Genomic DNA, 21321 nt, shown 5'->3' with positions numbered 1-21321 from the left:
AACTCTGCAGGCCGCTGTAATAATGAGACTTGTGACATCAGATTGTGTAATAGTGGGAGAGCAGAGGGTTGCTACGGGACCTCAGGCCGTGGGACCACAGGGGCCAGCCAGAGAGCTGTGCAGGCCACAGTAATAATTGGACTTGTGACATAAGATTTTGTAATAGTGGGAGAGCAGAGGGTTGCTACGGGGCCTCAGGCCGTGGGACCACAGGGGCCAGAGCGCTGTGCATGCCACTGTAATAATGAGACTTGTGACATCAGATTGTGTAATAGTGGGAGAGCAGAGGGTTGCTACAGGACCTTAGGCAGTGGGACCACAGGGGCCAGAGAGCTGTGCAGGCCGCTGTAATAACGAGACTTGTGACATCCGATTGTATAATAGTAGAAGAGCAGATGGTCGCTATGCGACCTCAGGCCGGGGACCACAGGGGCCACCCAGCTGTGCAGGCCGCTGTAATAATGAGACTTGTGACATCAGACTGCGTAATAGTGGGAGAGCAGAAGGTTGCTATAGGACCTAAAGCAGTGGTACCACAAGGGCCAGAGAGCTGTGCAGGCCGCTGTAATAACGAGACTTGTGACATCCGATTGTGTAATAGTGGGAGAGTAGAGGGTTCCTACAGGGCCACAGGCCGTGGACCACAAGGGCCAGAGAGCTGTGCAGGCCGCTGTAATAATGAGACTTGTGACATCAGATTGTGTAATAGTGGGAGAGCAGAGGGATGCTACGGGACCTTTGGCAGAGGGACCACAGGGGCCAGAGAGCTGTGCAGGCCACAGTAATAATGAGACTTGTGACATCAGATTGTGTAATAGTAGGAGAGTAGATGGTCGCTATGCGACCTCAGGCCGAGGACCACAGGGGCCACACAGCTGTGCAGGCCGCGGTAATAATGAGACTTGTGACATAAGATTTTGTAATAGTGGGAGAGCAGAGGGTTGCTACGGGGCCTCATGCCGTGGGACCACAGTGGCCAGAGAGCTGTGCAGGCCACAGTAATAATGAGACTTGTGACATAAGATTTTGTAATAGTGGGAGAGCAGAGGGTTGCTACGGGGCCTCATGCCGTGGGACCACAGTGGCCAGAGAGCTGTGCAGGCCACAGTAATAACGAGACTTGTGACATCAGATTGTGTAATAGTGGGAGAGTAGATGGTTGCTACGGGGCCTCAGGCCGTGGGAGCACAGGGGCCAGAGAACTCTGCAAGCCGCTGTAATAATGAGACTTGTGACATCAGATTGTGTAATAGTGGGAGAGCAGAGGGTTGCAACGGGGCCTCAGGCCGTGGGACCACAGGGGCCAGAGAGCTGTGCATGCCACTGTAATAATGAGACTTGTGACATCAGATTGTGTAATAGTGGGAGAGCAGAGGGTTGCTACAGGACCTCAGGCAGTGGGGCCACAGGGGCCAGAGAGCTGTGCAGGCTGCTGTAATAATCAGACTTGTGACATCAGATTGTATAATAGTAGGAGAGCAGAGGGTCGCTATGCGACCTCAGGCCGGGGACCACAGGGGCCACACTGCTGCGCAGGCCACTGTAATAATGAGACTTGTGACGTCAGATTGTGTAATAGTGAGAGAGCAGAGGGTTGCTACGGGACCTCAGGCCGTGGGACCACAGGGGCCATAGAGCTGTGCATGCCACTGTAATAATGAGACTTGTGACATCAGATTGTGTAATAGTGGGAGAGCAGAGGGTTGCTACAGGACCTTAAGCAGTGGGACCACAGGGGCCAGAGAGCTGTGCAGGCTGCTGTAATAATCAGACTTGTGACATCAGATTGTGTAATAGTAGGAGAGCAGGGGGTCGCTATGCGACCTCAGGCCGGGGACCACAGGGGCCACACAGCTGTGCAGGCCGCAGTAATAATAAGACTTGTGACATCCGATTGTGTAATAGTGAGAGAGCAGAGGGTTGCTACGGGACCTCAGGCCGTGGGACCACAGGGGCCAGAGAGCTGTGCAGGCCGCTGTAATAATGAGACTTGTGACATCAGAATGTGTAATAGTGGGAGAGCAGAAAGTTGCTACAGTACCTAAAGCCGTGGGACCACAAGGGCCAGAGAGCTGTGCAGGCTGCTGTAATAACGAGACTTGTGACATCCGATAGTGTAAAAGTGGGAGAGCAGAGGGTTCCTACGGGGCCACAGGCCGCGGACCACAAGGGCCAGAGAGCTGTGCAGGCCGCTGTAATAACGAGACTTGTGACATCCGATTGTGTAATAGTGGGATAGCAGAGGGTCCCTACAGGGCTACAGGCCACGGACCACAAGGGCCAGAGAGTTGTGCAGGCCGCGGTAACTATGAGACTTGTGACATCAGATTATGTAATAGTGGGAGAGCAGAGGATTGCTACGGGACCTCAGGCTGTGGGACCACAGGGGCCAGAAAGCTTTGCAGGCCGCTGTAATAATGAGAGTTGTGACATCAGATTGTGTAATAGTGGGAGAGCAGAGGTTTGCTACGGAACCACAGGCCGTGGGACCACAGGGGCCACACAGCTGTGCAGGCCGCTATAATAATGTGAGTTGTGACATCAGATTGTGTAATAGTGGGAGAGCAGAGGGATGCTACGAGACCTGAGGCCGCGGGACCACAGGGGCCAGATAGCTGTGCAGGCCGCTGTAATAATGAGACTTGTGACATAAGATTGTGTAATAGTGGGAGAGCAGAGGATTGCTACGGGACCTCAGGCCGTGGGACCACAGGGGCCAGAGAGCTCTGCAGGCCGCTGTAATAACGAGACTTGTGCCATCAGATTGTGTAATACTGGGAGAGCGGAGGGTTGCTAAAGGGCCTAAAGCCGTGGGACCACAGGGGCCAGAGAGCTGTGCAGGCCGCTCTAATACCGAGACTTGTGACATCCGATTGTGTAAAAGTGGGATAGCAGAGGGTTGCTACAGGAGCACAGGCCGTGCGACGACAGGGGCCACACAGCTGTGCAGGCCGCTATATATGAGAGTGTGACATCAGATTGTGTATTAGTGGAAGAGCAGAGGGATGCTATGGTACCTCAGGCCGCGGACCACAGGGCCAGAGAGCTGTGCAGGCCGCTGTAACAATGAGCCTTGTGACATCAGATTATGTAATAGTGGGAGAGCAGAGGGTTGCTACGGGGCCTCAGGCCGTGGGACCACAGGGGCCAGAGCGCTGTGCATGCCACTGTAATAATGAGACTTGTGACATCAGATTGTGTAATAGTGGGAGAGCAGAGGGTTGCTACAGGACCTTAGGCAGTGGGACCACAGGGGCCAGAGAGCTGTGCAGGCCGCTGTAATAACGAGACTTGTGACATCCGATTGTGTAATAGTAGAAGAGCAGATGGTCGCTATGCGACCTCAGGCCGGGGACCACAGGGGCCACCCAGCTGTGCAGGCCGCTGTAATAATGAGACTTGTGACATCAGACTGTGTAATAGTGGGAGAGCAGAAGGTTGCTATAGGACCTAAAGCAGTGGTACCACAAGGGCCAGAGAGCTGTGCAGGCCGCTGTAATAACGAGACTTGTGACATCCGATTGTGTAATAGTGGGAGAGTAGAGGGTTCCTACGGGGCCACAGGCCGTGGACCACAAGGGCCAGAGAGCTGTGCAGGCCGCTGTAATAATGAGACTTGTGACATCAGATTGTGTAATAGTGGGAGAGCAGAGGGTTGCTACGAGACCTCAGGCCGTGGGACCACAGGGGCCAGAGAGCTGTGCAGGCCACAGTAATAATGAGACTTGTTACATAAGATTTTGTAATAGTGGGAGAGCAGAGGGATGCTACGGGACCTTTGGCAGAGGGACCACAGGGGCCAGAGAGCTGTGAAGGCCACAGTAATAATGAGAATTGTGACATCAGATTGTGTAATAGTAGGAGAGCAGATGGTCGCTATGCGACCTCAGGCCGGGGACCACAGGGGCCACACAGCTGTGCAGGCCGCTGTAATAATGAGACTTGTGACATCAGACTGTGTAATAGTGGGAGAGCAGAAGGTTGCTATAGGACCTAAAGCAGTGGTACCACAAGGGCCAGAGAGCTGTGCAGGCCGCTGTAATAACGAGACTTGTGACATCCGATTGTGTAATAGTGGGAGAGTAGAGGGTTCCTACGGGGCCACAGGCCGTGGGACCACAGGGGCCAGAGAGTTGTGCAGGCCACAGTAATAATGAGACTTGTGACATAAGATTTTGTAATAGTGGGAGAGCAGAGGGTTGCTACGGGGCCTCATGCCGTGGGACCACAGGGGCCAGAGAGCTGTGCAGGCCACAGTAATAATGAGACTTGTGACATAAGATTTTGTAATAGTGGGATAGCAGAGGGTTGCTACGGGGCCTCAGGCCGTAGGGAGCACAGGGGCCAGAGAACTCTGCAAGCCGCTGTAATAATGAGACTTGTGACATCAGATTGTGTAATAGTGGGAGAGCAGAGGGTCGCAACGGGGCCTCAGGCCGTGGGACCACAGGGGCCACACAGCTGCGCAGGCCACTGTAATAATGAGACTTGTGACGTCAGATTGTGTAATAGTGAGAGAGCAGAGGGTTGCTACGGGACCTCAGGCCGTGGGACCACAGGGGCCAGAGAGCTGTGCAGGCCGCTGTAATAATGAGACTTGTGACATCAGACTGTGTAATAGTGGGAGAGCAGAAGGTTAATACAGGACCTAAAGCCGTGGTACCACAAGGACCGGAGAGCTGTGCAGGCCGCTGTAATAACGAGATTTGTGACATCCGATTGTGTAATAGTGGGAGAGCAGAGGGTTCCTACGGGGCCACAGGCCACGGACTACAAGGGCCAGAGAGCTGTGCAGGCTGCTGTAATAATGAGACTTGTGACATCAGATTGTGTAATAGTGGGAGAGCAGAGGGTTGCTACGGGACCACAGGCCGTGGGACGACAGGGGCCACACAGCTGTGCAGGCTGCTATAATAATGAGAGTGTGACATCAGATTGTGTATTAGTGGGAGAGCAGAGGGATGCTACGGTACCTCAGGCAGTGGGACCACAGGGGATAGAGAGCTGTGCCGGCCACTGTAATAATTAGACTTGTGACATCAGATTGTGTAATAGTGGGAGAGCAGTGGGTTGTTACGAGACCTGAGGCCGCGGGACCACAGGGGCCAGATAGCTGTGCAGGCCGCTGTAATATTGAGACTTGTGACATAAGATTTTGTAATAGTGGGAGAGCAGAGGATTGCTACGGGACCTCAGGCCGTGGGACCACAGGGGCCAGAGAACTCTGCAGGCCGCTGTAATAATGAGAGTTGTGACATCAGATTCTGTAATAGTGGGAGAGCAGAGGTTTGCTACGGAACCACAGGCCGTAGGACCACAGGGGCCACACAGCTGTGCAGGCTGCTATAATAATGAGAGTGTGACATCAGATTGTGTATTAGTGGGAGAGCAGAGGGATGCTACGGTACCTCAAGCCGTGGGACCACAGGGGCTAGAGAGCTGTGCCGGCCACTGTAATAATTAGACTTGTGACATCAGATTGTGTAATAGTGGGAGAGCAGTGGGTTGCTACGAGACCTGAGGCCGTGGGACCATAGGGGCCAGAAAGCTGAGAAGGCAGCTGTAATAACGAGACTTGTGACATCCGATTGTGTAATAGTGGGATAGCAGAGGGTTCTTACAGGGCCACAGGCCACGGACCACAAGGGCCAGAAAGCTTTGCAGGCCGCTGTAATAATGAGAGTTGTGACATCAGATTGTGTGATAGTGGGAGAGCAGAGGTTTGCTACGGAACCACAGGCCGTGGGACCACAGGGGCCACACAGCTGTGCAGGCCGCTATAATAATGAGAGTTGTGACATCAGTATGTGTAATAGTGGGAGAGCAGAGGGATGCTACGGTACCTCGGCCCGTAGGACAACAGGAGCCTGATAGCTGTGCAGGCCGCTGTAATAATGAGACTTGTGACATAAGATTATGTAATAGTGGGAGAGCAGAGGGTTGCTTCGGGACTTCAGGCCGTGGGACCACAGGGGTCAGAGAGTTCTGCAGACCGCTGTAATAATGAGACTTGTGACATCAGATTGTGTAATAGTGGGAGAGCAGAGGGTTGCTACGGGACCTCAGGCCGTGGGACCACAGGGGTCAGAGAGCTGTGCAGGCCACAGTAATAATGAGACTTGTGACATAAGATTGTGTAATAGTGGGAGAGCAGAGGGTTGCTACGGGGCCTCAGGCCGTGGGACCACAGGGGCCAGAGAGCTGTGCATGCCACTGTAATAATGAGACTTGTGACATCAGATTGTGTAATAGTGGGAGAGCAGAGGGTTGCTACAGGACCTTAGGCAGTGGGACCACAGGGGCCAGAGAGCTGTGCAGGCCGCTGTAACAATCAGACTTGTGACATCAGATTGTGTAATAGTGGGAGAGCAGAGGGTCGCTATGCGACCTCAGGCCTGGGACCACAGGGGCCACACAGCTGTGCAGGCCACTGTAATAATGAGACTTGTGACATCAGATTGTGTAATAGTGAGAGAGCAGAGGGTTGCTATGGGACCTCAGGCCGTGGGACCACAGGGGCCAGAGAGCTGTGCAGGCCGCTGTAATAATGAGACTTGTGACATCAGACTGTAATAGTGGGAGAGCAGAAGGTTGCTACAGCACCTAAAGTCGTGGGACCACAAGGGCCAGAGAGCTGTGCAGGGCGCTGTAATAACGAGACTTGTGACATCCGATTGTGTAATAGTGGGAGAGCATAGGGTTCCTATGGGGCCACAGGCCGTGGACCACAAGGGCCAGAGAGCTGTGCAGGCCGCTGTAATAATGAGACTTGTGACATCAGATTGTGTAATAGTGGGAGAGCAGAGGGTTGCTACAGGAGCACAGGCCGTGGGACCACAGGGGCCAGAAAGCTTTGCAGGCCCCTGTAATAATGAGACTTGTGACATCAGATTGTGTAATAGTGGGAGAGCAGAGGGTTGCTACAGGAGCACAGGCCGTGGGACGACAGGGGCCACACAGCTGTGCAGGCCGCTATAATAATGAGAGTGTGACATCAGATTGTGTATTAGTGGGAGAGCAGAGGGATGCTACGGTACCTCAGGCCGTGGGACCACAGGGGCTAGAGAGCTGTTCCGGCTACTGTAATAATGAGACTTGTGACATCAGATTGTGTAATAGTGGGAGAGCAGAGGATTGCTACGGGACCTCAGGCCGTGGGACCACAGGGGCCAGAGAGCTCTGCAGGCCGCTGTAATAATGAGACTTGTGACATCAGATTGTGTAATACTGGGAGAGCGGAGGATTGCTACGGGACCTCAGGCCGTGGGACCACAGGGGCCACACAGCTGTGCACGCCGCTATAATAATGAGAGTTGTGACATCAGATTGTGTAATAGTGGGAGAGCAGAGGGATGCTACGGTACCTCGGGCATTGGGACCACAGGGGCTAGAGAGCTTTGCAGGCCGCTGTAATAATGAGACTTGTGACATCAGATTGTGTAATAGTGGGAGAGCAGAGGGATGCTACGGTACCTCAGGCCGTGGGACCACAGCGGCTAGAGAGCTGTGCCGGCCACTGTAATAATGAGACTTGTGACATCAGATTGTGTAATAGTGGGAGAGCAGTGGGTTGCTACGAGATCTGAGGCCGCGGGACCACAGGGGCCAGATAGCTGTGCAGGCCGCTGTAATATTGAGACTTGTGACATAAGATTTTGTAATAGTGGGAGAGCAGAGGATTGCTAGGGGACATCAGGCCGTGGGACCACAGGGGCCAGAGAGCTCTACAGGCCGCAGTAATAACGAGACTTGTGACATCAGATTGTGTAATAGTGGGAGAGTAGATGGTTGCTACAGGACATCAGGCCGTAGGACCAGAAGGGATAGAGAGCTGTGGAGGCTGCTGTAGACTTGTGACATCAGATTGTGTAATACTGGGAGATCGGAGGGTTGCTAAAGGGCCTAAAGCCGTGGGACCATAGGGGCCCGAAAGCTGTGCTGTAATAACGAGACTTGTGACATCCGATTGTGTAATAGTGGGATAGCAGAGGGTCCCTACAGGGCTACAGGCCACGGACCACAAGGGCCAGAGAGTTGTGCAGGCCGCGGTAACTATGAGACTTGTGACATCAGATTATGTAATAGTGGGAGAGCAGAGGATTGCTACGGGACCTCAGGCTGTGGGACCACAGGGGCCAGAAAGCTTTGCAGGCCGTTGTAATAATGAGAGTTGTGACATCAGATTGTGTAATAGTGGGAGAGCAGAGGTTTGCTACGGAACCACAGGCCGTGGGACCACAGGGGCCACACAGCTGTGCAGGCCGCTATAATAATGTGAGTTGTGACATCAGATTGTGTAATAGTGGGAGAGCAGAGGGATGCTACAGTACCTCGGGCCGTGGGACAACAGGGGCCTGATAGCTGTGCAGGCCGCTGTAATAATGAGACTTGTGACATAAGATTATGTAATAGTGGGAGAGCAGAGGGTTGCTTCGGGACCTCAGGCCATGGGACCACAGGGGTCAGAGAGCTGTGCAGGCCACAGTAATAATGAGACTTGTGACATAAGATTGTGTAATAGTGGGAGAGCAGAGGGTTGCTACGGGGCGTCAGGCCGTGGGACCACAGGGGCCAGAGAGCTGTGCATGCCACTGTAATAATGAGACTTGTGACATCAGATTGTGTAATAGTAGGCGAGCAGAGGGTTGCTACGGGACCTCAGGCCATGGGACGACAGGGGTCAGAGAGCTGTGCAGGCCACAGTAATAATGAGACTTGTGACATAAGATTGTGTAATAGTGGGAGAGCAGAGGGTTGCTACAGGGCGTCAGGCCGTGGGACCACAGGGGCCAGAGAGCTGTGCATGCCACTGTAATAATGAGACTTGTGACATCAGATTGTGTAATAGTGGGAGAGCAGAGGGTTGCTACAGGACCTTAGGCAGTGGGACCACAGGGGCCAGAGAGCTGTGCAGGCTGCTGGAATAATCAGACCTGTGACACAAGATTGTGTAATAGTAGGAGAGCAGAGGGTCGCCATGCGACCTCAGGCCGGGGACCACAGAGGCCGCTGTAATAATGAGACTTGTGACATCAGATTGTGTAATAGTGGGAGAGCAGAGGGTTGCTACAGGACCTAAGCAGTGGTACCACAGGGGCCAGAGAGCTGTGCAGGCTGCTGTAATAATCAGACTTGTGACATCAGATTGTGTAATAGTGGGAGAGTAGTGGGTTCCTACGGGGCCACAGGCCATAAACCACAAGGGCCAGAGAGCTGTGCAGGCCGCTGTAATAATGAGACTTGTGACATCAGATTGTGTAATAGTGGGAGAGCAGAGGGTTGCTACGAGACCTGAGGCCGTGGGACCACAGGGGCCAGAGAACAGAGAAGACCGTCAACAGACAGCTCGCCGCCTTCCTCAAGACGAACGGATCCCTCGACTCCTCGCAGTCCGGATTTCGGGCCAACCACAGCACCGAGACCGCCCTAATCGCAGCCACCGACGACATCAGAACCCTGATCGACAACGGAGAAACAGTGGCCCTCATCCTCCTGGACCTCTCTGCGGCGGTCGACACTGTCTGCCACCGCACCCTAGTGAAGCGCCTCAGCAACATTGGAATCCGAGAGAAAGCACTGGAGTGGATCATCTCGTTCCTCGCTGGAAGAACCCAGAGAGTCCGCCTCCCCCCGTTCAGATCCGAGGCCACTGATGTCATCTGCGGCGTACCACAAGGATCTTCACTCAGCCCAACCCTCTTCAAGTCTACATGAGCCCCCTCGCAGCCATCGCACGCCAACACAACCTCAACATCATCTCCTACGCCGACGACACCCAGCTGATCCTCTCCCTCACCAACGACCCCACCACCACCAGAGCCAGCCTGCACGAAGGGATGAAAGACGTCGCAGACTGGATGAAGACCAGCTGCCTTAAACTGAACTCGGACAAGACGGAAGTCCTCATCCTGGGATCATCACCCTCCGCCTGGGACGACTCCTGGTGGCCCCCGGCCCTGGGCACTGCTCCCAAGCCAACGGACCACGCACGCAACCTGGGCTTCATCCTGTACTCCTCCCTGTCGATGACCAGACAAGTCAACGCCGTCTCATCTTCGTTCTTCAACACCCTGCCCATGCTCCGCAAGATCTTCAGATGGATCCCCACCGAGACCAGGAAGACCGTCACCCAGGCACTCGTCACCAGCCGACTGGACTACGGGAACACCCTCCACGCCGGAACCACAGCCAAACTTCAAAAAAGACTCCAACGCATCCAGAACGCCTCCGCACGACTCATCCTGGACATCCCCCGACACAGCCACATCACCAGACACCTGAAAGACCTGCACTGGCTCCCCGTCAACAAGAGGATCACGTTCAGACTCCTCACCCACGCACACAAGGCTCTCCACGACCTGGGCCCCAAGTACCTCAACGACCGCATGACCTTCTACACGCCCACCCGCCAGCTACGATCAACCAGCAACGCCCTCGCCACCGTACCACGCATCCGCAGAGCCACCGCCGGAGGAAGATCCTTCTCCTACCTGGCAGCCAAGACTTGGAACTCCCTCCCCACCCACCTTTGGCGAACACAAGACCATCTCTCCTTCAGGAAGCAGCTCAAGACCTGGCTGTTCGAGCAGTAACATACCCCTCTCCCCCAGCGCCTTGAGACCCTCCCGGGTGAGTAGCGTGCTTTACAAATGCCGTGATTGATTGATTGATTGAGTACTCTGCAGGCCGCTGTAATAATGAGACTTGTGACATCAGATTGTGTAATAGTGGGAGAGCAGAGGGTTGATACGGGACCTCAGGCCGTGGGACCACTGGGCCAGAGAGCTGTGCAGGCCACAGTAATAATGAGACTTGTGACATCAGATTGTGTACTAGTGGGAGAGCAGAGGGTTGACAGGACCTTAGGCAGTGGGACCACAGGGGCCAGAGAGCTGTGCAGGCTGCTGTAATAATCAGACTTGTGACATCAGATTGTGTAATAGTAGGAGAGCAGATTGTCGCTATGCAACCTCAGGCCGGGGACCACAGGGGCCACACAGCTGTGTAGGCCGCTGAAATAATGAGACTTGTGACATCAGATTGTGTAATAGTGAGAGAGCAGAGGGTTGCTACGGGACCTCAGGCCGTGGGACCACAGGGGCCAAAGAGCTGTGCAGGCCGCTGTAATAATGAGACTTGTGACATCAGACTGTGTAATAGTTGGAGAGTAGAAGGTTGCTACAGGACCTAAAGCCGGGGTACCACAAGGGCCAGAGAGCTGTGCAGGCCGCTGTAATAACGAGACTTGTGACATTCGATTGTGTAATAGTGGGAGAGTAGAGGGTACCTACGGGGCCACAGGCCGCGGACCACAATGGCCAGAGAGCTGTGCAGGCCGCTGTAATAGTGAAACTTGTGACATCAGATTGTGTAATAGTGGGAGAGCAGAGGGTTGCTACGAGACCTGAGGCTGTGGGACCACAGGGGCCAGAGAACTCTGCAGGTCGCTGTAATAATGAGACTTGTGACATCAGATTGTGTAATAGTGGGAGAGCAGAGGGTTGCTACGGGACCTCAGGCCGTGGGACCACAGGGGCCAGAGAGCTGTGCAGGCCACAGTAATAATTGGACTTGTGACATAAGATTTTGTAATAGTGGGAGAGCAGAGGGTTGCTACGGGGCCTCAGGCCGTGGGACCACAGGGGCCAGAGAGCTGTGCATGCCACTGTAATAATGAGACTTGTGACATCAGATTGTGTACTAGTGGGAGAGCAGAGGGTTGACAGGACCTTAGGCAGTGGGACCACAGGGGCCAGAGAGCTGTGCAGGCTGCTGTAATAATCAGACTTGTGACATCAGATTGTGTAATAGTAGGAGAGCAGATGGTCGCTATGCAACCTCAGGCCGGGGACCACAGGGGCCACACAGCTGTGTAGGCGCTGAAATAATGAGACTTGTGACATCAGATTGTGTAATAGTGAGAGAGCAAAGGGTTGCTACGGGACCTCAGGCCGTGGGACCACAGGGGCCAAAGAGCTGTGCAGGCCGCTGTAATAATGAGACTTGTGACATCAGACTGTGTAATAGTTGGAGAGCAGAAGGTTGCTACAGGACCTAAAGCCGGGGTACCACAAGGGCCAGAGAGCTGTGCAAGCCGCTGTAATAACGAGACTTGTGACATTCGATTGTGTAATAGTGGGAGAGTAGAGGGTACCTACGGGGCCACAGGCCGCGGACCACAATGGCCAGAGAGCTGTGCAGGCCGCTGTAATAGTGAAACTTGTGACATCAGATTGTGTAATAGTGGGAGAGCAGAGGGTTGCTACGAGACCTGAGGCTGTGGGACCACAGGGGCCAGAGAACTCTGCAGGCCGCTGTAATAATGAGACTTGTGACATCAGATTGTGTAATAGTGGGAGAGCAGAGGGTTGCTACGGGACCTCAGGCCGTGGGACCACAGGGGCCAGCCAGAGAGCTGTGCAGGCCACAGTAATAATTGGACTTGTGACATAAGATTTTGTAATAGTGGGAGAGCAGAGGGTTGCTACGGGGCCTCAGGCCGTGGGACCACAGGGGCCAGAGCGCTGTGCATGCCACTGTAATAATGAGACTTGTGACATCAGATTGTGTAATAGTGGGAGAGCAGAGGGTTGCTACAGGACCTTAGGCAGTAGGACCACAGGGGCCAGAGAGCTGTGCAGGCCGCTGTAATAACGAGACTTGTGACATCCGATTGTATAATAGTAGAAGAGCAGATGGTCGCTATGCGACCTCAGGCCGGGGACCACAGGGGCCACCCAGCTGTGCAGGCCGCTGTAATAATGAGACTTGTGACATCAGACTGCGTAATAGTGGGAGAGCAGAAGGTTGCTATAGGACCTAAAGCAGTGGTACCACAAGGGCCAGAGAGCTGTGCAGGCCGCTGTAATAACGAGACTTGTGACATCCGATTGTGTAATAGTGGGAGAGTAGAGGGTTCCTACAGGGCCACAGGCCGTGGACCACAAGGGCCAGAGAGCTGTGCAGGCCGCTGTAATAATGAGACTTGTGACATCAGATTGTGTAATAGTGGGAGAGCAGAGGGATGCTACGGGACCTTTGGCAGAGGGACCACAGGGGCCAGAGAGCTGTGCAGGCCACAGTAATAATGAGACTTGTGACATCAGATTGTGTAATAGTAGGAGAGTAGATGGTCGCTATGCGACCTCAGGCCGAGGACCACAGGGGCCACACAGCTGTGCAGGCCGCGGTAATAATGAGACTTGTGACATAAGATTTTGTAATAGTGGGAGAGCAGAGGGTTGCTACGGGGCCTCATGCCGTGGGACCACAGTGGCCAGAGAGCTGTGCAGGCCACAGTAATAATGAGACTTGTGACATAAGATTTTGTAATAGTGGGAGAGCAGAGGGTTGCTACGGGGCCTCATGCCGTGGGACCACAGTGGCCAGAGAGCTGTGCAGGCCACAGTAATAACGAGACTTGTGACATCAGATTGTGTAATAGTGGGAGAGTAGATGGTTGCTACGGGGCCTCAGGCCGTGGGAGCACAGGGGCCAGAGAACTCTGCAAGCCGCTGTAATAATGAGACTTGTGACATCAGATTGTGTAATAGTGGGAGAGCAGAGGGTTGCAACGGGGCCTCAGGCCGTGGGACCACAGGGGCCAGAGAGCTGTGCATGCCACTGTAATAATGAGACTTGTGACATCAGATTGTGTAATAGTGGGAGAGCAGAGGGTTGCTACAGGACCTCAGGCAGTGGGGCCACAGGGGCCAGAGAGCTGTGCAGGCTGCTGTAATAATCAGACTTGTGACATCAGATTGTATAATAGTAGGAGAGCAGAGGGTCGCTATGCGACCTCAGGCCGGGGACCACAGGGGCCACACTGCTGCGCAGGCCACTGTAATAATGAGACTTGTGACGTCAGATTGTGTAATAGTGAGAGAGCAGAGGGTTGCTACGGGACCTCAGGCCGTGGGACCACAGGGGCCATAGAGCTGTGCATGCCACTGTAATAATGAGACTTGTGACATCAGATTGTGTAATAGTGGGAGAGCAGAGGGTTGCTACAGGACCTTAAGCAGTGGGACCACAGGGGCCAGAGAGCTGTGCAGGCTGCTGTAATAATCAGACTTGTGACATCAGATTGTGTAATAGTAGGAGAGCAGGGGGTCGCTATGCGACCTCAGGCCGGGGACCACAGGGGCCACACAGCTGTGCAGGCCGCAGTAATAATAAGACTTGTGACATCCGATTGTGTAATAGTGAGAGAGCAGAGGGTTGCTACGGGACCTCAGGCCGTGGGACCACAGGGGCCAGAGAGCTGTGCAGGCCGCTGTAATAATGAGACTTGTGACATCAGAATGTGTAATAGTGGGAGAGCAGAAAGTTGCTACAGTACCTAAAGCCGTGGGACCACAAGGGCCAGAGAGCTGTGCAGGCTGCTGTAATAACGAGACTTGTGACATCCGATAGTGTAAAAGTGGGAGAGCAGAGGGTTCCTACGGGGCCACAGGCCGCGGACCACAAGGGCCAGAGAGCTGTGCAGGCCGCTGTAATAACGAGACTTGTGACATCCGATTGTGTAATAGTGGGGGAGCAGAGGGTTCCTATGGGGCCACAGGCCGTGGACCACGAGGGCCAAAGAGCTGTGCAGGCCGCTGGAATAATGAGACTTGTGACATCAGACTGTGTAATAGTGGGAGAGCAGAAGGTTGCTACAGGACCTAAAGCCGTGGTACCACAAGGACCAGAGAGCTGTACAGGCCGCTGTAATAACGAGATTTGTGACATCAGATTGTGTAATAGTGGGAGAGCAGAGGGTCGCAACGGGGCCTCAGGCCGTGGGACCACAGGGGCCACACAGCTGCGCAGGCCACTGTAATAATGAGACTTGTGACGTCAGATTGTGTAATAGTGAGAGAGCAGAGGGTTGCTACGGGACCTCAGGCCGTGGGACCACAGGGGCCAGAGAGCTGTGCAGGCCGCTGTAATAATGAGACTTGTGACATCAGACTGTGTAATAGTGGAAGAGCAGAAGGTTGCTACAGGACCTAAAGCCGTGGTACCACAAGGACCAGAGAGCTGTGCAGGCCGCTGTAATAACGAGATTTGTGACATCCGATTGTGTAATAGTGGGAGAGCAGAGGGTTCCTACGGGGCCACAGGCCACGGACTACAAGGGCCAGAGAGCTGTGCAGGCTGCTGTAATAATGAGACTTGTGACATCAGATTGTGTAATAGTGGGAGAGCAGAGGGTTGCTACGGGACCACAGGCCGTGGGACGACAGGGGCCACACAGCTGTGCAGGCTGCTATAATAATGAGAGTGTGACATCAGATTGTGTATTAGTGGGAGAGCAGAGGGATACTACGGTACCTCAGGCCGTGGGACCACAGGGGCTAGAGAACTGTGCCGGCCACTGTAATAATTAGACTTGTGACATCAGATTGTGTAATAGTGGGAGAGCAGTGGGTTGCTACGAGACCTGAGGCCGCGGGACCACAGGGGCCAGATAGCTGTGCAGGCCGCTGTAATAATGAGACTTGTGACATAAGATTTTGTAATAGTGGGAGAGCAGAGGATTGCTACGGGACCTCAGGCCGTGGGACCACAGGAGCCAGAGAACTCTGCAGGCCGCTGTAATAATGAGAGTTGTGACATCAGATGGTGTACTAGTGGGAGAGCAGAGGTTTGCTACGGAACCACAGGCCGTGGGACCACAGGGGCCACACAGCTGTGCAGGCTGCTATAATAATGAGAGTGTGACATCAGATTGTGTATTAGTGGGAGAGCAGAGGGATGCTACGGTACCTCAGGCCGTGGGACCACAGGGGCTAGAGAGCTGTGCCGGCCACTGTAATAATTAGACTTGTGACATCAGATTGTGTAATAGTGGGAGAGCAGTGGGTTGCTACGAGACCTGAGGCCGTGGGACCATAGGGGCCAGAAAGCTGTGAAGGCAGCTGTAATAACGAGACTTGTGACATCCGATTGTGTAATAGTGGGATAGCGGAGGGTTCCTACAGGGCCACAGGCCACGGACCACAAGGGCCAGAAAGCTTTGCAGGCCGCTGTAATAATGAGCATTGTGACATCAGATTGTGTAATAGTGGGAGAGCAGAGGGTTGCTACGGGACCACAGGCCGTGGGACGACAGGGGCCACACAGCTGTGCAGGCTGCTATAATAATGAGAGTGTGACATCAGATTGTGTATTAGTGGGAGAGCAGAGGGATGCTACGGTACCTCAGGCCGTGGGACCACAGGGGATAGAGAGCTGTGCCGGCCACTGTAATAATTAGACTTGTGACATCAGATTGTGTAATAGTGGGAGAGCAGTGGGTTGCTACGAGACCTGAGGCCGCAGGACCACAGGGGCCAGATAGCTGTGCAGGCCGCTGTAATATTGAGACTTGTGACATAAGATTTTGTAATAGTGGGAGAGCAGAGGATTGCTACGGGACCTCAGGCCGTGGGACCACAGGGGCCAGAGAACTCTGCAGGCCGCTGTAATAATGAGAGTTGTGACATCAGATTCTGTAATAGTGGGAGAGCAGAGGTTTGCTACGGAACCACAGGCCGTGGGACCACAGGGGCCACACAGCTGTGCAGGCTGCTATAATAATGAGAGTGTGACATCAGATTGTGTATTAGTGGGAGAGCAGAGGGATGCTACGGTACCTCAGGCCGTGGGACCAGAGGGGCTAGAGAGCTGTGCCGGCCACTGTAATAATTAGACTTGTGACATCAGATTGTGTAATAGTGGGAGAGCAGTGGGTTGCTACGAGACCTGAGGCCGTGGGACCATAGGGGCCAGAAAGCTGTGAAGGCAGCTGTAATAACGAGACTTGTGACATCCGATTGTGTAATAGTGGGATAGCAGAGGGTTCCTACAGGGACACAGGCCACGGACCACAAGGGCCAGAAAGCTTTGCAGGCCGCTGTAATAATGAGAGTTGTGACATCAGATTGTGTAATAGTGGGAGAGCAGAGGTTTGCTACGGAACCACAGGCCGTGGGACCACAGGGGCCACACAGCTGTGCAGGCCGCTATAATAATGAGAGTTGTGACATCAGATTGTGTAATAGTGGGAGAGCAGAGGGATGCTACGGTACCTCGGCCCGTAGGACAACAGGAGCCTGATAGCTGTGCAGGCCGCTGTAATAATGAGACTTGTGACATAAGATTATGTAATAGTGGGAGAGCAGAGGGTTGCTTCGGGACTTCAGGCCGTGGGACCACAGGGGTCAGAGAGCTCTGCAGACCGCTGTAATAATGAGACTTGTGACATCAGATTGTGTAATAGTGGGAGAGCAGAGGGTTGCTACGGGACCTCAGGCCGTGGGACCACAGGGGTCAGAGAGCTGTGCAGGCCACTGTAATAATGAGACTTGTGACATAAGATTGTGTAATAGTGGGAGAGCAGAGGGTTGCTACGGGGCCTCAGGCCGTGGGACCACAGGGGCCAGAGAGCTGTGCATGCCACTGTAATAATGAGACTTGTGACATCAGATTGTGTAATAGTGGGAGAGCAGAGGGTTGCTACAGGACCTTAGGCAGTGGGACCACAGGGGCCAGAGAGCTGTGCAGGCCGCTGTAACAATCAGACTTGTGACATCAGAATGTGTAATAGTGGGAGAGCAGAGGGTCGCTATGCGACCTCAGGCCTGGGACCACAGGGGCCACACAGCTGTGCAGGCCACTGTAATAATGAGACTTGTGACATCAGATTGTGTAATAGTGAGAGAGCAGAGGGTTGCTATGGGACCTCAGGCCGTGGGACCACAGGGGCCAGAGAGCTGTGCAGGGCGCTGTAATAACGAGACTTGTGACATCCGATTGTGTAATAGTGGGAGAGCAGAGGGTTCCTATGGGGCCACAGGCCGTGGACCACAAGGGCCAGAGAGCTGTGCAGGCCGCTGTAATAATGAGACTTGTGACATCAGACTGTGTAATAGTGGCAGAGCAGAGGATAGCTATGGGACCTCAGGCCGTGGGACCACAGGGGCCAGAAAGCTTTGCAGGCCCCTGTAATAATGAGACTTGTGACATCAGATTGTGTAATAGTGGGAGAGCAGAGGGTTGCTACAGGAGCACAGGCCGTGGGACGACAGGGGCCACACAGCTGTGCAGGCCGCTATAATTATGAGAGTGTGACATCAGATTGTGTATTAGTGGAAGAGCAGAGGGATGCTATGGTACCTCAGGCCGTGGGACCACAGGGGCTAGAGAGCTGTTCCGGCCACTGTAATAATGAGACTTGTGACATCAGATTGTGTAATAGTGGGAGAGCAGAGGGTTGCTACGAGACCTGAGGCCGCGGGACCACAGGGGCCAGATAGCTGTGCAGGCCGCTGTAATAATGAGACTTGTGACATAAGATTGTGTAATATTGGGAGAGCAGAGGATTGCTACGGGACCTCAGGCCGTGGGACCACAGGGGCCAGAGAGCTCTGCAGGCCGCTGTAATAACGAGACTTGTGACATCAGATTGTGTAATACTGGGAGAGCGGAGGGTTGCTAAAGGGCCTAAAGCCGTGGGACCACAGGGGCCAGAGAGCTGTGCAGGCCGCTCTAATAACGAGACTTGTGACATCCGATTGTGTAAAAGTGGGATAGCATAGAGTTCCTACGGGGCCACAGGCCGCGGACCACAAGGGCCAGAGAGCTGGGCAGGCCGCTGTAACAATGAGCCTTGTGACATCAGATTATGTAATAGTGGGAGAGCAGAGGATTGCTACGGGACCTCAGGCCGTGGGAACACAGGGGCCTGAAAGCTTTGCAGGCCGCTGTAATAATGAGACTTGTGACATCAGATTGTGTAATAGTGGGAGAGCAGAGGGTTGCTACGGGACCACAGGCCGTGGGACCACAGGGGCCACACAGCTGTGCAGGCCGCTATAATAATGAGAGTTGTGACATCAGATTGTGTAATAGTGGGAGAGCAGAGGGATGCTACGGTACCTCGGGCATTGGGACCACAGGGGCTAGAGAGCTTTGCAGGCCGCTGTAATAATGAGACTTGTGACATCAGATTGTGTAATAGTGGGAGAGCAGAGGGTTGCTACGGGACCACAGGCCGTGGGACCACAGGGGCCACACAGCTGTGCAGGCCGCTATAATAATGAGAGTTGTGACATCAGATTGTGTAATAGTGGGAGAGCAGAGGGATGCTACGGTACCTCGGGCATTGGGACCACAGGGGCTAGAGAGCTTTGCAGGCCGCAGTAATAATGAGACTTGTGACATCAGATTGTGTAATAGTGGGAGAGCAGAGGGATGCTACGGTACCTCAGGCCGTGGGACCACAGGGGCTAGAGAGCTGTGCCGGCCACTGTAATAATAAGACTTGTGACATCAGATTGTGTAATAGTGGGAGAGCAGTGGGTTGCTACGAGACCTGAGGCCGCGGGACCACAGGGGCCAGATAGCTGTGCAGGCCGCTGTAATAATGAGACTTGTGACATAAGATTTTGTAATAGTGGGATAGCAGAGGATTGCTACGGGACATCAGGCCGTGGGACCACAGGGGCCAGAGAGCTCTGCAGGCCGCTGTAATAACGAGACTTGTGACATCAGATTGTGTAATAGTGGGAGAGTACATGGTTGCTACAGGACATCAGGCCGTGGGACCACAAGGGATAGAGAGCTGTGGAGGCTGCTGTAGACTTGTGACATCAGATTGTGTAATACTGGGAGATCGGAGGGTTGCTAAAGGGCCTAAAGCCGTGGGACCATAGGGGCCAGAAAGCTGTGCAGGCAGCTGTAATAACGAGACTTGTGACATCCGATTGTGTAATAGTGGGATAGCAGAGGGTTCCTATAGGGCCACAGGCCACGGACCACAAGGGCCACACAGCTGTGCAGGCCGCATTAATAATGTGAGTTGTGACATCAGATTGTGTAATAGTGGGAGAGCAGAGGATTGCTACGGGACCTCAGGCTGTGGGACCACAGGGGCCAGAGAGCTTTGCAGGCCGCTGTAACTATGAGACTTGAGACATCAGATTATGTAATAGTGGGAGAGCAGAGGATTGCTACGGGACCTCAGGCTGTGGGACCACAGGGGCCAGAAAGCTTTGCAGGCCGCTGTAATAATGAGAGTTGTGACATCAGATTGTGTAATAGTGGGAGAGCAGAGGGATGCTACGGTACCTCGGGCCGTGGGACAACAGGTGCCTGATAGCTGTGCAGGCCGCTGTAATAATGAGACTTGTGACATAAGATTATGTAATAGTGGGAGAGTAGAGGGTTTCTTCGGGACCTCAGGCCGTGGGTCCACAGGGGCCAGAGAGCTCTGCAGGCCGCTGAAATAACAAGACTTGTGACATCAGATTGTGTAATAGTGTTAGAGCAGAGGGTTGCTACGGGACCTCAGGCCGTGGGACCACAGGGGTCAGAGAGCTGTGCAGGCCACAGTAATAATGAGACTTGTGACATAAGATTGTGTAATAGTGGGAGAGCAGAGGGTTGCTACGGGGCATCAGGCCGTGGGACCACAGGGGCCAGAGAGCTGTGCATGCCACTGTAATAATGAGACTTGTGACATTAGATTGTGCAATAGTGGGAGAGCAGAGGGTTGCTACAGGACCTTAGGCAGTGGAACCACAGGGGCCAGAGAGCTGTGCAGGCCACAGTAATAATGAGACTGGTGACATAAGATTTTGTAATAGTGGGATAGCAGAGGGTTGCTACGGGGCCTCAGGCCGTGGGAGCACAGGGGCCAGAGAACTCTGCAGGCCGCTGTAATAATTAGACTTGTGACATCAGATTGTGTAATAGTGGGAGAGCAGAGGGTGCTACGGGACCTCAGGCCGCGGACCACAAGGGCCAGAGAGCTGTGCATGCCACTGTAATAATGAGACTTGTGACATCAGATTGTGTAATAGTGGGAGAGCAGAGGGTGCTACGGGACCTCAGGCCGCGGACCACAAGGGCCAGAGAGCTGTGCATGCCACTGTAATAATGAGACTTGTGACATCAGATTGTGTAATAGTGGAGTGCAGAGGGTCCCTACGGGGCCACAAGCCGCGGACCACAATGGCCAGAGAGCTGTGCAGGCTGCTGTAATAATGAGACTTGTGACATCAGATTGTGTAATAGCGGGAGAGCAGAGGATTGCTATGGGACCTCAGGCCGTGGGACCACAGGGGCCAGAGAGCTGTGCAGGCCGCTGTAATAATGATACTTGTGACATCAGACTGTGTAATAGTGGGAGAGCTGAAGGTTGCTACAGGACCTAAAGCCGTGGTACCACAAGGACCAGAGAGCTGTGCAGGCCGCTGTAATAACGAGATTTGTGACATCCGATTGTGTAATAGTGGAGTGCAGAGGGTCCCTACGGGGCCACAAGCCGCGGACCACAATGGCCAGAGAGCT

The sequence above is a fragment of the Lissotriton helveticus genome, chromosome 3_2, assembly GCF_964261635.1.
Source record: "Lissotriton helveticus chromosome 3_2, aLisHel1.1, whole genome shotgun sequence".
NCBI lineage: Eukaryota > Metazoa > Chordata > Amphibia > Caudata > Salamandridae > Lissotriton > Lissotriton helveticus.
This window is presented reverse-complemented; position numbering follows the sequence as displayed.